General features: G+C 38.6%; 1 protein-coding gene across 3 annotated transcripts in view; it reads right to left on the reverse strand.

Annotated features, from left to right (window-relative positions):
- The window catches only part of cd247 (CD247 molecule), a 107,508-nt gene that overhangs the window by 30,181 nt on the left and 59,627 nt on the right, over nt 1–17,700 (reverse strand). Inside the window, exon 1 of one of the 3 annotated variants that reach the window (XM_073045336.1) lies at nt 16,859–16,969. The exons of the other annotated variants lie outside the window; for them this stretch is intronic. The gene's annotated coding sequence lies outside the window, so the exon portion shown is untranslated. Of the gene's footprint in view, nt 1–16,858; nt 16,970–17,700 lie in introns of those variants that run through there. 3 annotated transcript variants of the gene reach the window in all.

The following is a 17,700-nucleotide window of genomic DNA, read 5'->3' on the forward strand; positions in this document are numbered from 1 at the left end:
ACCTTTCTCCTCACTGCTTGTCCCTCAAGCTGCAAATGGTATGGGCATGCATCACACCTCTGCTCCCCTTCAGCAGGTTATGTGTGGCTTGCTGAGCTTTATTCCATGTAGATTCAGAGAGGAAATCACGGTGGACAAACTATATAGTGGTGCCAACAAAGGGCCCTGATGAGGTGCAAATTGGAGATAGGATAGTTTAGTCATCATCATCATGTGCCATACTCTGCCAGACCCTCGGCAACCACTTTCTTCCACTGCAATCTGTCGGCAGTACTTGATAATTGATACTTGATAGTGGATAGTTCAGTACTTGGGGAAAAAGCTACTATTGAAAGAGAAATGGGTAGGTGTCATTGTGGCTCCTTCTGGCCCTACCAAAAAGCTGAAGAATAGAAGGAAACTCCTGGAGCTAAGAAGTAAAAATGGATGAGACCTGTGTGATTGTTAGCAAATGTTCAGAAAACACAATGACTAATGCAAGAACAGCATGCGAAGGGTAAGATTTGCAAAGAAAGATGTGATATTTTTAATAAAAAAGGAAGTAAAACTGCTGTAGAATGTAAAAATCTGTACATAGGTTATGTAAAGAATCAGGAAAAGTGTTATCAACTCAAGACTGACAAGTGAATTATCAGATCAGACAGGAGAAAGTTGAAGGAGGAAATAGACTGGAGAAAAGGTGTAATTATTTAGAAGCATAGGTAGTTGAGTTACAATGGATAATTAGAAAAAAAACATTCACTTAAGAGAAGATAAAAATATACATAAAAGTCTGTGCACTGTTAAACTTTATAAATTGGAAAAGTAATTTAGGAAAGGTCCCCAAATATCATAAAAAGATTGTTTCGAATTTAAGACTGAGCAGCGGATCTTTTCTAAATTTAAATACGACATAATATCACATAGCCATTGAAGATGTGTAGGAGGGATAGACTCCTTCCATTTAAGCAAGATTGCTCTTCTTGCTAAAAGAGAGGTAAAAACTAAAACCTGTAGGTTAGGAGTATTTAAAGTTATATCTTCATTTGCAATAATGCCAAACAAGGCAGTAAGGGGATTTGGGTCAAATTGGACCCTAAAAAGTTGAGAGAAGGTATGAAATCAGCTTTTTCTTTGGTAGTTGGTAGGGGGTTGACTTTTTATATATATAAAAAATTTATTTTATGATGTATGACCTATCTTTAAATTTTTGATTACAGAGTGGTATACCTTTATGTGTTATGCTATAACATTTTGATCAATTTTATTACAATATATGAATGTATACAAGTTATGTTGAGATGTATCTATGTGTTGCACTCTGTAAATCTTTCTGAATAAAAATATTGTAAAAAGAAAGGTTGAGTTACAGTAAGAAATGGAGAAGCAACGTGAATAAGAAATTAAGTAAGAGAGAGAAGAAACAATAAGGTACAGTTGTTTAGATCTCAGACCCTAAAGAGGCAAGGTCAGTGTAGTAATCTATTTAGTTAGAGGTGGACACCTTCCAAATGTTCTCCATAGAGGCCAGGAGACATTTTTAAAGCAACATTTTAGCTAAAAGATAAACAGACTGCAAATTGAAAAGTCTGCAAAAAAAGTTGTGTTCATACATAAACAAGATTATCCCAAGATCATCTATAAGAAGAATTCTTTCTTTTGTAATATTTTATGTTATTTTACATTGTATTAGTTTTTAATCAAGTGTCTGGGAGTCTTGACTAGCTTTTTCCCACTCAGGCAAATTCAGGGCCAAACAGAGCAGGAAAGACTAATTGCATTGCATCCGCTACCTTCATGGGTCCTTAGCCACTGGGATAACATCATATCTTCCTCTTCTTTGGCAGTCCCTTGGAATCCACATTGAACTGCATCCACTATGTTTCTGAAGGTTTGAGACAGCTGAAAAGTCCAAAATGAAACAACAGACATTTCCAGAGATGGGAAGTAGTTTGTTCATTAGTGAGGTGGTCCACAAGCTCCTTCAATGTCATGTTGTGCTTGGGCATCGATCAGTATATTTCCTGAGAAGCAATCATTCAATTTAAACTTCTTCTAACTACAAGCACATTGCAATCAATATTCCCCTGACTGCACAACTGTAAAGAAGCTCCCAGTGATCTCCTCCTCCTCTTCCTCATTCCTTCTCCCTGCCAACGTTATTGCCAAAAAGTGAAGGACACAACAAACTACTAAAAATCTGGTGTAGTTGCTCTGTATTGCAAGTCACTTCCAGAATGCCTCATGCGGAGGGAGCATTCATAATGGGCACCAAATGCTTGCCAACTGGAGCTGTGTTGATGGAAAACGTTCTTTATATCTGCTTTTCCTCTCATAAGAAGACTTCAGATTGGAGAGAGAAGACAGATGGTGAACAGATATCCCTTGACAAAAAATCCCCGTTAGTCTGGCATAGTGCTCAAAGTGTACATTCAGAAAGGACTTGTAGTTTGGAGGCACTATTTCTGCTTCCCATGTCTTACGTGAATCATTCTTTTCCTCTGGCCAGTGTTACTTACAAATTGCATGCTGAGGGTCTGATTCCCATTCATCTCCTGAATAACTCTATATTCTTCTCTGAGGCCTTCTGACAGGTGGAAATCAAGTGAAATATTTCTTGCATTATTGGGAATTTGTGTGCCTAAAATGTCTACTGTAACTATGCACAGAAGAGGTAAATAAAATTCTTTTGACTTAAAGGTAAATAAAATCCCCATAACCTCTTTTATGTAGCAGTAAACTGGGAGAAATGAACACCCCCAGCATTGGCCTGAACTCCCACTGTAAGGGGCACTTAGACAGTCATTGGCAAAAATTGACTTTTTGAATCAGCAGATTTCCCTCGAGCGTTACTCTGCTAGTTAATGTAGGCATGTTCCCAGAAAAAGCAACCTGATATAGCCTCTTGTTCCCTTGATTTCTCTCTCCTGGTACACCGTCCTCTTCTGTCTTCTCCTAGTCTTGTCTTTCATTCTAAAGGCCTAATGATACAAAGGTTCATATCTCAATAAATGATTACCTAAACCACATCACTGCCCATGGAACAGTGGAACTGGTGACAGTGTGCACAACTAATGCATGTTTTATCCGAACATCAGCAACCCTGCAAGCCAGCAAGAATCCCTTTCAACAACACATGCTGGGAGTCTTAAGCTGCTGAAACCTGGGATTAGCCAGATTCTCACAGTTCAGCTTGGTGCTATTGGCATCAAATGCATCTTGCGTAAGGATTTCATGCATTACCATTCTAACCAACTTTCTGAATGTGAGCATTGAGGAAAGGATATGTTGTGACTTTCACTAAACCTTAGAAGCAAAGCTGCACCCAGAGTGCTGAAACATTCATTCCCCATTCACCACTATGTTATTCCTCGAGTCTGGGAATAATAATGGAATAATTCTAACCTTAGACTTGTATCAGAAATGAGATGTATTTAAACCTAGTGCTTAGGAAGCTGGGCATTTCATATTATTAAGCAGCTTATTCTGTCTGCACAAATAATTCAATAATGTGTCAGATCCTTGGTTCCTCAGATTAAAAAAGTAAAAACACAAAAAATGTGAAAGATAAATGACTTTGATATAGTTAAATGGAACATTTTGCCCAGAATTACACATATATCTCGTATTTGAACTTTACAGTAAGTTTAACTTTCATGTGGGTAAGTGAAGCATTCTTCCTTTGAATATGAAGGACAACATACAACATGGAATATATAGAACAGTACAGGCCCTTTGGCCCATGATGTTGTGCTGACCCTTTAACCTCTTCTACTTTTCTCTCCTATATAGCCCTCCAGTCTTCTTTCATCCATACACCTATCTAAGAATCCCTCTTTCTGTTTCTACCATCACCCTTGGCAGTGTGTTCCACGCATCTACCACTCTCTGTGTAAAAGACCTACCTTTGACATCCCCCTATACTTTCCTCCAAACACTTTAAAGTTATGCCCCTTCATATTAGCCATACTTGTCCTGGGAAAAAGTGTCTGGCTGTCCTCTTTATCAATGCCTCTCATAATTTTGTATATCTTCTGCCAAGTCACCTCTCATTCTCCTCCTTCCCATAGAGAAAAGTCCTAGCTTGTTCAGCTTATCCTCATAAGAAATGCTCTTTAATCCTGGTAAATCTTCTCTACACATCCTTCCTATAATGAGGTGACCAGAACTGAACCCAATACTCCAAGTGTGGTCTAACCCGAGTTTTATAGAGCTGCAACATTACATTGTGGCTTTTGAACACAGTCCCCTGACTAACGAAGGCCAGCACACATCCTATCAACTTTGAGGATGTGAACCCCAAATCCCTCTGTTCCTCCACACTGTTAAGAATCCTGCCTTCAAGTTTGACCTTCCAAAGTGAATCACTTCACAACTTTCTGATTGTTGCTTCTCAGTCCAGTTCTGCATCTTATCAATGTCGCATTGTAATCAACACCAACCTTCTATGCAATTCCCAACATCACATACCTTCGTGTTATCTGCACACTCACTAACCCCCCCCCCCCACCCCCCCGTCCACTTCTTCATCCAAGTTATTTATAAAAGTCACAAACAGCAGTTGTCCCAGAACAGATCTTTCTGGAACCACTGGTCACCAAACCTCAGGGAGAATATGCCCCAACTACTACCACCCTTTACCTTCTGTGGGCAAACCAATTCTGAATCCACACAGCCAAATTTCACTCGATCATATGCCTCCTGACTGTCTGACTAAGCCTACCATGGGGAACCTGGTGAAATGCCTTACTAAAATCCATGCATACCATATCCACTACTTCACCAATTTGTTTTGTCACTTTCTCTAAGAATTCAATCATGAAAGATCATTATTAGGAAAGAGTGTCAATCGATAACACAACTAAGAGTGGATCTAATTCTGTGAACCATGGTCCCTTCAAGATACACTCAATATTCAGATCTCATGGTCAAATAATGTAGTTTACTTAAAATAAAGTAGATTGAATGAAACTGGTGGGCTGACAAGTTAGTTCACATATATCATTTACTTTAAGACTTTCATCATCCTTAATCCTTTTATTCTGCCATTCTTTTGGTATTCTGACACTAAATTATTAAAGGATATGTAAATTGGAACCAAATATATTTTCCTATGCATATTGGGAAAATAAATTAGGAAAAAAAATAATCAGGATTTCAAAGAATTCTTGATATGGTCATCACATCAGAAAGATGCCCAAGAGAGTTTCTGTTGCTCTTTTTGCATTAAAGGAATGACTGAAAATGTATACAAATCAAAAATTTATTCAGCTCAACAGTGTTTCTCCTCATTCTACATTCTACATTCCAAAAGAGAGCATCCCAGTCATTTCAACTTTACTAGAAGCATTTCCCATTTCTACATTAAAGAAAAGATGTGGAAGAAAATTCTGAATAAAGGGTTAAAATATCTGAGTTTCTAATACTCTGCACTTTCCTTCAATTAGCAATAGCCTAGTGTGGCATTAGTGCATAAACAAGGTGAAGACAATGAAGATCGTAAATTGTATAGGACTCTGTGGCTGTAAAAGTTTCTGACAATTAAAGTGTCCTAGTTTTCACTTTACCTGTGAGGTACTAACATATATACCAAATTATACCTTTGTACTTTAACGACTTCTTGCATCTAAGGGTTTAATGAACCATCTATATATCATAAATAAGATTCACCATTCAGCCTGGGTACTCAGTATGTTTGAAGTAATCTATTTTAGTTTCAAGGATGTTTAACAACCTATCTCTGTGTGTTGCTGGCAGACAAGAGACTGTTACTGGTATTTTCGTGGGAATTGAAAAGACACACAGGATTGAACTTTTTTTAAACTTTGATGTAATTGACTTTCTGCGTCAATCTATGACTAATGTTCTTTGGAAGACTTGATGATTGCACTGTAAGTGAGTCATTCTTCCCTTATTCATGAATGAAGCTATTCTCTAGGCACTTCAAAGTCTGTGACCAACTTTAATTGAATTTCCTTAGCAAATTAATGTCCCTAACAAAAGATTACCCTTAATGTTTTAGAGCTTAGATCAAAGTTGTCCAATTTCATCCATTAACCATGAAATGAGGAAGAGGGAAAATGAAAATTATATCTGAACAATATTCATGAAAACCAAAGATAGGCCATGTATGAAATAATATGAGTTAACAGGGTTTTTTTAAGAACAGGAAAAGATGCTGAATGGTTATGATAAGCTTTTGTAAGAAAACAAAACGAGCAAAACAGGTATCCAGATGTAGTAGATCTGGATTTTCAAAAGGCATTTGATAAAGTTTCATAAAAAAGATTATTAATTGAAATAAAAGCCTGCAACAGCATATATTGACAAGGATAGACAACTTGTTAAAGAACAAGAAATACGAACAGCAGAAATAAACAGATCCTATATTTAAAGATTATGTTAGTGGCTTGGGTCTATGAAACGCAATTTCAAAATTGGCAGATGAAACAAAATTTGCAATTACAGTAAATTGTGAGATAGTGATTGGCTTGTCAATGAGAAAATGGGAGCAGTTAGAAAATGAGAACATAGACAAAAGTTTATTGTGGGTTTTTTCACCCTTTTTATGCCTTTCCTTATCCTCTGGATGTGCAGCAATGCCCAGCCTGTCTACTGAACACATCCTTCTATTTCCTGCTCCTGCCTTCCTTCCGCCATTTTAAATACCTTCTATCTCTTCACCTCTTCTGTTTCTTTCCAGCCAAGATGAAGGCCTCAACCCAAATGTCAACTGTATATTTCCCTCCATAAATGCTGCCTGACTAATTGAGTTCCTCAGTGCTTAGTGTTGCTACATTTTTTCTATGTTCTACGTTCTCACTGACTCAGTGCTCCCATTCACTCATTGACTTGCTAACCTTGTTTACAGCCTATCCCCATGGCCATCGCCCTTCCCCATCTGCTTAGTACTGTACTTATTACTTGTGCTTCCCACTAAGATGACCTTTCTGTAGGTGTGTTTGTTCAGTTTCATTCCTACCCTGTTCAGACTCTGATTATATGGGAAAAGTGCTTTGCAGTTGCCCAGTTGCTGTAAATGAACTTAAAAATATTTTGATGTTGCGAGATGGACAGACTGAAGAACAGACAAAGTAATTTTTTCCAGTTGCTGCTATTGGTTTCTTCAATAACAATGTATACTGGAGAAAGAACAGCACCATTACGCAAATGCATGACTTAGCCTAGAAAGTTTGCCCAAACTATCATTGCATCTAGAGTAACAAAATGGTACAAACCAAAATTAGGGAATTGAGCTCTTTGGAACAACTGTATACAAGTAGTGTCCTTGAACAATGAAACTGGTGTATAATATGTCCAGAGGGAGCAATGACGACTGGCATAAATATGACCCTGAGGAATTCAAGGAATAAGAAATGAAAAAACCATAGACAAAATACAAGAAAAATCACCAAGCAACATCCCATAGACCAGAAAACAATATCAACACTTGGCTATTATTATGTACTTTATATTTCAAAAATATTTGAGTGATTTTAAGCATTCTCATTCTTTTAAATAATTAGTTATGGGTTAGATGTAAAAATACATTAATTGCATATGCCATCACACTACCACGTGATACATGTGTGCCTTGCTTAAAGTTAGACCCGAATTCCTTGACTCCTGCATCTTCCTTTGAATTAGCTTAATATTTTGAAGGTACAAAACACAACATTAGTGACAAGGATGGGACGAGGATAACCTCTAGTTGATAAACATATTGGACCAAGGAAGAACCATGCTGCTCGGAAGAATCATGGAAGTGACGAAAGCCATGGTCCAACTACATCAGTTTTTGTAGACAACATATCTGAGAAAGCTTCTGATATGTTAGTCAGGTGGTTACTTATAAGATATGGCTTGGTTTTAAGCTGAAAGAGAACTCAAGAACTTCAGGAAAGTTGCAGGTATTCGGCTTTTGTGAGTATAAAGAACAAAAGTCTACTCTGTGCACATTAAGGTTATTGCTTGAACTTCAAGTGAAAGACAAAAAGTGGATGTAAAGACCAAATCCAAACTGGATGACTAGAAGGCCAAAATGAAAGGAGTCAATGGAGATACAAAAACAGAGGAATCATCAGATGATGTTGTGAATGAGGAAACCAAGAGGGGAGATCAGATCATAAAGGGGGCAATAGAAGAATTAATAAGAAAATACTGCAGTTTACTAAATGCATCTTCACAAGATCAAGTTGCACAAACTGGAAGAAGATGAGAAAAGGAGAAGAAAGACATCCAGAGCTATCAAAACCATTTCATATGTCTCAGAGTCAACAGAGGAGGCCCCTGAACCTGAGATTGTTTTACAGCCACAAGTCTCTTCTGCCAAGCAGTGATGCCCTTTGTCAGGAAAGACATATGCAATTAATGTATTTTACATATAACCTGTACATAATTACTATGCTGTGGATGTCTGTATATAGTAGTTGTATTATTTAGTATACTGTGTATATAATTGAGATATATTCTCTGTTGAGTTGGAGTTTATAGCTAAGCAGGGAGAGGTATTGGGTATTTAATATTTTAGTAATATTTGAGTAACCTTGCAAATATATTGTTTGATAAGGCATTCAGCTGTAGATTCATGGAGAGAATGTTAGCTCTAATTATTGAACCCTTACTGACATCCTTCCAGGAATAAGAAAATAACTTCAGAAGTTTTGTGGTAACATGAGTCTACTCCTATCACAATAATTCAGCACCTTGGTTACATTGTTGTCTGAAGGCATGGCTTGCTTTGCAAATTTGTAATTCTCATATGATCTTGAATCTTGGAAGTCTATAATGGGGCAGAAATTCTCTTCAGACATTGGCATCAAAATCCCACCAAAATATTGGTCACTAATGTTTTGTGGTCACAAATGAATTTGCTCCTCAAAAAATCTTGCTGCTCATCAAAGGCTGTCAGCACTGGATGATACCGCAGTAGATTTTCCAGTGCTAAACCCGGGCAGTTGAATTATCTAGATGCAATAATATTTAAAAATGTAGTGAAGAAGACTGTAAAGCAGTCAGCAAGCCCTTCAGTTTGTTGATTACATATTTCTTTATCCTTAACCCATATGTAGTGACTTAAAATTAAAGATTGGACTTTTTTGTTGTCAGAACATACAATGACATGCATCATTTGCTTCAAATAAAATCAGCGAGGAACGTGCTTGGGTTGCAGCCCACAAGTGTTGCCATGCTTCCGACACCAACATAGCATGATCAAAACTTACTAATGCTAACCCTACCATACGTCTTTGGAAAGTGGGAGGAAACCCACACGGTCACGGGGAGAGCGTACAAACCCTTTACAGGCAGCGGCCGGAATAAAACCCTGATCAGAGATCAGTAACGCTGTGAAGCAATTGAACTAACCACTACACTACTGAGCCACCCAGACTTTTACCCTTTCCTAAATCCTCTCTCTTAAGCTTTACTTAATATGCGCCAAACTAGTTCGGTAATGGTCCACCCTTTAATATCAGAGTCTTTTGCTTCAAGTACTTTCTCCTATCTTTAAGCTCTCACCAAATTGTAATCCTTGCCTGTTTCCTCAAGCCAAATCTCAGGTTCTTCCCCAAGATCTACTTCCTTCTTTCCATCCTTTTTACATCCCATTTCCACCTGAAGGCACCTTGCTACCCCTCATTGGTTTCATAGTCGGTTGTGCTCCAGTTATTGCTCCTTCAGGTTGAAGGGGACCATCTTTACTACATCTAGCTCACAACTAGGTTGACCAACCTTCACAAGATTAGGTGTGAATATAAACGAAAGGATGGCCATCATTGAACGTATAACCAGGACGAGCTCTTTGAATGAACTATCCAGTCAGTTTCTTGCACCCCTATGTTCTTTCCTCATATCTTTAAGTACTTCCCCTCTATGTATCTATTCAATTTTCTGTAAACAGATGTCACTGTCACTGTCTCAGGCATTGCATTCCAGATCTTAACAACATATTCCTCATGTCTCCTGTGAGCTGTGTCCAATCTCCTTAAAACTTTATCCCCGATTACTCATGCATCTGGTACTCAGAGCTGTTTCTTGTTTTTGGCTCTATCCAAGCCATTCTTAATTTTGTAGTTCTGTTAAATCTCCTATTAGCATTCATTGCTCTAAGGACACTGAACCCAGCTTCTCAAACATATTACATAGACCATTCTAGCTAATTTCTTCTGCATTCTGTTCTAAGTCTTTTCATCTGTACCAAAGTATGCTGGCTGGAATTGGTCACGATACTCCAGCTGGCCTTAAACTATATCCTATAAGTACGAATTTTCACATGTTGTTTTTGAACTCTCTGACCTCAAATTTCATCACTGTCTCAGATACCTCACAATCTCTGTGAATTACCTGCCTCATATCCACACTCAAATTAAAGGTCACCGCTGGTGTAACCATGAAGTTCACCTCTAAAATGAGAATTCACCTAATCTTCTGTAATATTGCCGCTCCTCTGTTTCTATCTTGCTTCTCTCTCCTCCTTCCCCACATCCTTTAATTTTATCTCCTCAAATCCCCCCTTCACAAAAGTGTGACAGCTTATTTACTTAACCTGTCAGCCTTTCTAGTATACATTGCTCATACACCACCAATACTCCAGAACTATTCCTCCTAAACAGAAACTCATCAGCCACTCTCTAAAACTCCTACCCTTTCTCATAGAACAGAGATCAGTAATGAACCCATCGGCCCACAATTTTGTGCTGACCTGAACCCACACTGTGAGGTAGATCAGCTGGTTGAGTGGTGTAGCAGCAACAACCTAGCACTCAATGTCAGTAAGGGGAGTTAACTAAGGGGAAGTTGAAAGAACACACACCAGAACTCATTGAGTAATCAGAAGTGGAAAGGGTGAACCGTTTCAAGATCGTGGGTGTCAGAATCTCTGAGGATCTATCCTGGACCCAACATATTGATGCAATTACAAAGAAGACATCACAGTGGCTATACTTAATTAGAGTTTGAGGAGATTTGGTAAGTCACCAAAGACACTTGCAAATATCTATGGATGTACCATGGAGAGCATTCTAACTGTTTGGTATGGAAGAGCTACTGTACAGGATTGGAAAAAGTTGCAGAAAGTTGTAAATTGAACCAACTCCATCATGGACACTATCTTCCCTGCATCCAGGATGGCTTCAAAAGTCGACGCCTCAGAAAAGCGGCATCCTCCGTTAAGAAAGCCCATCGCCCAGGACACACCCTGTTCTCGTTACTTTTGTCAAGGCGGAGGTACAGAGGCCTGAAGACATACACTCAGTGTTTCAGGAACAGATTCTTCCCCTCCGCCATCAGATTTCTGAATGGACAGTGAGCCCATGCACCTCAGTATTTTCCCTCTCTTTTTGCACTACTTATTTAACGTTTTTTATATATACATTGTAATTTATAGTTTTTATCACTAGGTATTGCAATGTGATGCTGCAGCAAGGAAACAATTTTCACAACGTATGCTGGTGATATTCAACTTGATTCTGAACTTAACCCTTCCCCCTTACCTGTATCTGCTCTTTACCAACATCCTTGCCAGGCACATACCACTCTCTGACATATAAAAAAATTACCTCCTACCACTCCCCTAAATTTTCTTCCACTCACTTTAAGCTCATGTCCTCTAGTATTAGCCACTGCCACACTGGGATAAAGACGATGGCTCTTCACTCTCTCTGAACCTCCTATAATTTTATACAGCTTGATCAAGTTGCCTCTCATCCTCCTTCGCTCTAAAGAGAAAAGCTCAGGGATGCTCAACCTTTCCTCATAAGACGTGTCCTCTAATCCAGACAGCTTCCTGGTAATCTCCTCTGCACCCTCTCTGGAGCTTCCACATCCTTCCTACAATGAGGCGGCCAAAAACGAACACAAAGTGTGCTCTAACTGGAGTTTTATAGAGCTGCAATGTTACTTTGCCGCTCTTGATCTCAATCCCCCGACTAATGAAGACTAACTTCTTAACCACCCTATCAACTTGCATGGTAGCTGGGACGTCGACCCCAAGCTCCCACTGTTCCTCTACGCTGCTAGTTCAAGTTCAATTTCACCTAGCTAGTTAATCTCCAACACATCATTTTATTAATTTTGCAGCTCAATTCCTTCCTTCAGGTGACCTGAGCCTAACCAAGCTTTTCCTAAAGTCACTCATAGAATCATTGGAAGTTAGAGTATTGAAATGGCCATTCAGCTTCCTGATGCCATTAATTTTCTTTTATTCTCCCCATATTTTCATCTAGTCTCCCCTAGGTTCTACCTCCCTCCTGGTGACAATTTACAGTGGCCAACTGCATGTCTTTAGGAGGGTTCTGTTATCAAATATTAGTATTAGACAAACTACTAATTGCCAAACTTTATGGAACTTAACCACTTCAATATTTCATTCTTTGTTATGCCTTTTATAATCACTTATTCCATCTGAATTTTGCTTAAGCATAGTACAAAGTTGCTTAAAAATTGTGTGAACTCCTGCCTTCTGTGTAGCATAACACATTTCTTGCTCTTTGCAGTATGTTTTCAGTGTGGTTTAAAAGATGTTTGAAAAGCAACTTAGCTGCGGTGGAGCTACCTCTAAGCGTGTAGATTTCCTGTGTAATAATGCCGCTCTGCACCTTATCACAGTTTCATCTGTCATCCAAGTGCAGAGCTGGCTGACAGGCTGAGGCACCCACCTAGTTTGCAGAGCAACCATTCCACTTATCTGCTTTCTACAGTGCAAACTGCTGGAGCTGGCCAACTATAATGGACACAATTTCTTTTAGATCATGTCTGATTCTCCATTTTAATTGAATCCAGCAGTGGTGAACACCACACAGCACAGAAAAGCTAATAAAATGAATTTGTTTCCATTTCTTCTAATTCTTTCACGTCAGTAAAATGTTCTTCAGTTAGTGATATAGACTATATTTATGTGAGTTTGACTATGATGTTCATGATTGAGATTTTTCAATAGAATGCATTCAACAGGGGAGTTTACCCCATTTAAAAAATATTTTTAGGTAATTAAAAAAGATAAAAGGAGAATTCACTCTTAGAAACAACACAGCAGGCTTTTAGGCAAAACATATTTGTTGAAAAGTAGACGCTATGGAGCAAAACGTATTTCCTTTCTAATTATCACACCAAAACAAATTTGTTTGCAGAAACCATCCTGGATCAATGTATACAACTGAGATTATGGCCTGACAGATTGATTTATTCTTAGTTATGGATCTGAGCTACACAGCCAAGAATTTTGCTCTAGTATGATTAATATAATTTCAAGTAGGCTGCAGAGCATGTGACCGGCTTATAGCAATAGGTTTTCTTTATCATACTGAAACTAAAGTTGTATGTTGCTCTGTTGGTGTTAATGTGTGCAGCATTGCCCTTTGTGATAAGATTGGAATGAATTCAACTGCACAAATCAAGTACAGTAACAGCTCCTAGCTGGAACTCTGTCAGTAACCTATTAAGGATAAATTTCTAGGAACCAGAGGCTACGAATTCCACAGTGCTTCACCATAAGTGTGAACTGATTAAAACCCACTCAGCAAGTCCCCAGCTCAGGTCTATTCAAAGTATACGCATGGAATGTGTGCAAAAAAAATCTTGAGGTGACTTCTTTTTACTGCCAGAGGGAGAAATCAAAGGCTAGGACAAAAACAAGATATTTTGAAATTATTCTAGAGCTAATCTGGCAATAGGTAGTTAACTACCATTGGCTCTTAATGAGCAAGATCTTGAATGTTCCATTTTATTGCAATTAAAATAGGTGATTAGTTTCACTTCAGAGGGCAGAGAAACTGTAGCTCCACACTTCCATTCATTGCAACTTCCTTCTCGATTCACTAGGCTGCCCCTCTTTCAGTTCAATTCTTATGCCTCCATAACAAAACAGCACTGACAAAGTCAGAAATTACATCAAAAAGTGATTGTGACAAGTATCACAAGGACAGCTGTGATCATTTACATTCCTTCATCTTTCTTGTTTAATTTTCGCCTTTGCTTACTCTTACTCCAGTATCACCCAGTCAACGTGATTACTAAACACTCTCAGTTAGAATGTGTCTATTTTTAATTGAATCCTGTCGTTTGCAATGTATCTGGAAGTCTAGCACAGCTCATGACATTCATTCCTTCCTCAGGCAGTGGCCTGATGCAGAAGCAGATGCTTACTCTGGAGGGGGGCTGGCTATATCGGTACCATCGACAAGTCCTCCAGTGCCCACCTCTTTAACCTCACCCATCTCTGTTGTGTATACCAATGATTTAGATGATGGAAAATATGGCTTTGTTGCCAAGTTTGCAGATGATGTGCGAAGATTGGTGGAGGGGCAGGTAGTGTTGAGGAAACAGGTAGGATGCAGAAGGACTTAGACAGATTCGGAGAACGGGCAACAGAGTGGCAAATGAAATACAATGTTGGAAAATGCATGGTCATGCACTTTGGTAGAAGAAATGGATATGCTGACTATTTTATAAACGGGGAGGAAATCCAAAATTCTGAAATGCAAAAGGACTTGGGAGTCCTTGTGCAGAACACACTAAAGGTTAATTTGCAGGTTAAGTTGGTGGTGAGGAAGGCAAATGCAATGTTAGCATTCATTTCAAGAGGTCTAAAATATAAGAGCAGGGATGTGTTGCTGAGGCTTTATAAGGCACTGGCGAGGCCTCACCTTGTGAACAGTTTTGGGCTCCTTATCTAAGGAAAGATGTGCTGGAAACGGAGAGGGTTCAGAGGAGGTTCACCAGGATGAATCTGGGAATGAAAGGGTTATCATGTTTGATGGCTCTGGGCCTGTATTCGTGGAATTTAGAAAGATAAAGGGGGATCTCACTGAAATCTTCAAATGTTGAAAGCCCTAGACAGAGTGGATGTGGAAAGGATGTTTCCCATGGTGGTGGAGTCTAAGACAAGAGGGCACAATCTCAGGATAGAGGAGCGTCCATTTAAAACAGAGATATGGAGAAACTTCTTTAGCAATGATTGAATAGCGGAACAGACTCAATGGGCTGAATGGCTTAATTCAGCTCCTAGGTCTTCTGGTCTTATCACTGGCTGAGCTCAAGAGATGCCAAATCCTTTTTTGATAGCTTTGTTGCCTCCTGATAGTGATTCAGACCTCTTTCCTTTGTGAGAGCCTGGTAAATCTGTGACCTTCTAACTTGTACCAAGGCCTATTCGCCAATCATCCTGTGCTTGCTGACTTTCAGTTGGTTCAAATGGCTTTGAGTTAAATAATAATTCCATTTTAAAGTTTTCAAACCTCTGCATAGCTTTGTCCCTCCCTACCTCTCTAAACTGTTCCAGGTCCCACAAACGGCCTGATTTTAATTGCTCCACCGAAGTTGGCCTTTGAATATCCTGCTTAAACAGCTCTTTCCAGCCTCATTCTGTCTTCATACTTCCTGTGCAGTTAAAAATTGTTTGATTACAATGTGTGAAGTGAATTGTGATGGTTTACAACGTTAAAGGAACTATATAAATGCTATTTATGAATATGCGCACACAGACAGTGGATCTCATTACATTTGTTTCAACTAATCAGTAAATGTATGTTCCTATTTTTATTCTCCCAGTATTCTTAAATTAAATTGAGGGTGGACAAACTTGGATCATTTTTGCTGGGATGGCAGAAGTTGAAGGGAGACCTGATAAAGGACACAATTGGATCATCTTTGTTGGAGTGTCAGAGGTTGAGATGACTGATAAAGGTATATAAAACTGTGAGAGCTATAGAAAGTCTTTTTCCCAGGATGGAAATGTCAAATACTAGAGGATATAAATTTAATGCGAGAAGGAGAAAGTTTAAAGGAGGTTTATAGGGTAAACTTTTTTTATAGTGAGTAGTAGGTACCTGGAATGAGCTGTCATGGCAAGTGGGAAAAGCAGACATGATAACAATGTTTAAGAAGCCTTTAGCCAGGCGCATGAACAAGCAAAAGAGGAATGTGGACCTTGTTTCAGCAGATGGATTAACTTATTGCGATCATGGTTGGGACAGAGATTGTAGGCCAAAGGGTCTGCTCCTGTGATGTACTGTTCATTGTTATAAATTACTCCTCGTATTCATGCAATAACACCAATTCAACAAAATGGATGACAAACTGACTTCATATTTCAGTGGTTAGTAAACAAGACTTCAGCTCCCAATGTAGTTCTAATATTAGTAGAGCATTTGTAGATGAATAAATTATATCTGGGTAATTCTGAATTTATTTGAGCAAAATTCTAGATATCCAGCTTTTGTGATAAAGCTTCAATCAATCAAAAAGTACACGATACACGTTCAAAATAAAGGCAATCCACTGCATTGGGATAAATTTCAATAATTTTCAAATCTTGATGGCACTGTTAACCAAAAAGAATACATATCTGTCGATTAAAATAAGCAACGTTTTGTGCTTACCTGAAATGACTGATATTGCTGTTCACAAGATGTTTTAGCTGTTACGCTACCTTTAGTTCGACAAAAATACTCTCCAGTTATTAACTACCACCTACTAACTCTATTTAAATCCTCAAAACAATTGTGAAGGAATACATCAACTTGTATCTCATTCGTGAATACATTTTGAAATCAGTAGATGACAGATGAATATTTTTGTTGAGTTGGATAGAAGTTTTTACGAAAACCTACATTTTCTGAAAATGTCCGTAGCGTTGTTTCTTGTTAACTGATCATTGTATTTCCTCTTTCAAAACATTATTCTGTTCTCATTTTATCATATTTGCACACCGATAGCACAACATACGTATTTTGTATCAATATAAAAAGTTTCAAAGGAACTTTTACAACTGCGTAGCATGTCTTGCTGTTCAGAAACCACTCTGAAATAACCAAATACACAACAATTTAATCATTTCAGTTTACAGTTATAAAATAGCCAGCAATCATTCCTTTAAATGTACCTGTCAGTCCTTCAGCAGAAGTCCGTCTTAGTATTTATGAGCGTAAAACCATTTACAAAAACCAAGACTAGCAGAGCACAGCGTTAGCACCAGCAGAAGACAGTACAGGGGCAGGTGCACATTGAGGAGGCAGTGTGACCCGGAAGCTATATCTACCCACACCTTCGAAGCAGAGTCATCCATTTGTTTACACTTTCAATTCACGTAGACTTTAAAACAACACATCAGCTGCACAATGTTTCAGAGACTCAGAAAAATATTCTCAAAAGCAAAGGGAGAATATTCTGCCTATCACACCTGTGCAGTCAAAAAAAGTGACATTTAAAATCACTTTCCTGGGTTTGCCACCTAGCTCCTCGACACCTTCCATTGCTGGTAGAAAGTCTTCCTTAGTCCCCTCCAGTACTTCTATCAATTTTTTTAAATTTATTCCGCTTTGTTTTTGACCATACTGCTTGGGGGAATACTTTATTTGAACATGGAACAAGTAACAGGGAACATGGAACTACGATTGTGATGCCAATTTAAACTGCACATCTGCCTGGATTATCACCCCAAATTCCCTCGCTCTTCACATGTCTGTTGCTAATATTTCTGCTTCCACCATCTCCTCTGGGTGCATGTTCCAGACATCTACCTCTCTCTTGTAAAAAAAAAACTTAATCTCTTTTAAACTTTCCCCCTCTCCCCACTAAAGCTACACCTTCTAAAATTTGACATTTCCATCCAGGAAAAAAGATTATGCACCCATTCGATGCCTTCCTAATTTTATTTACTGACATCAGCTCTTCCCTCTGTCTCTAACTCCCAGAGAAAACAACCCATGTTTGTCCAACTTCTTA

Source organism: Hemitrygon akajei, chromosome 5, assembly GCF_048418815.1.
Source record: "Hemitrygon akajei chromosome 5, sHemAka1.3, whole genome shotgun sequence".
In the NCBI taxonomy this organism is placed as follows: Eukaryota; Metazoa; Chordata; class Chondrichthyes; order Myliobatiformes; family Dasyatidae; genus Hemitrygon; species Hemitrygon akajei.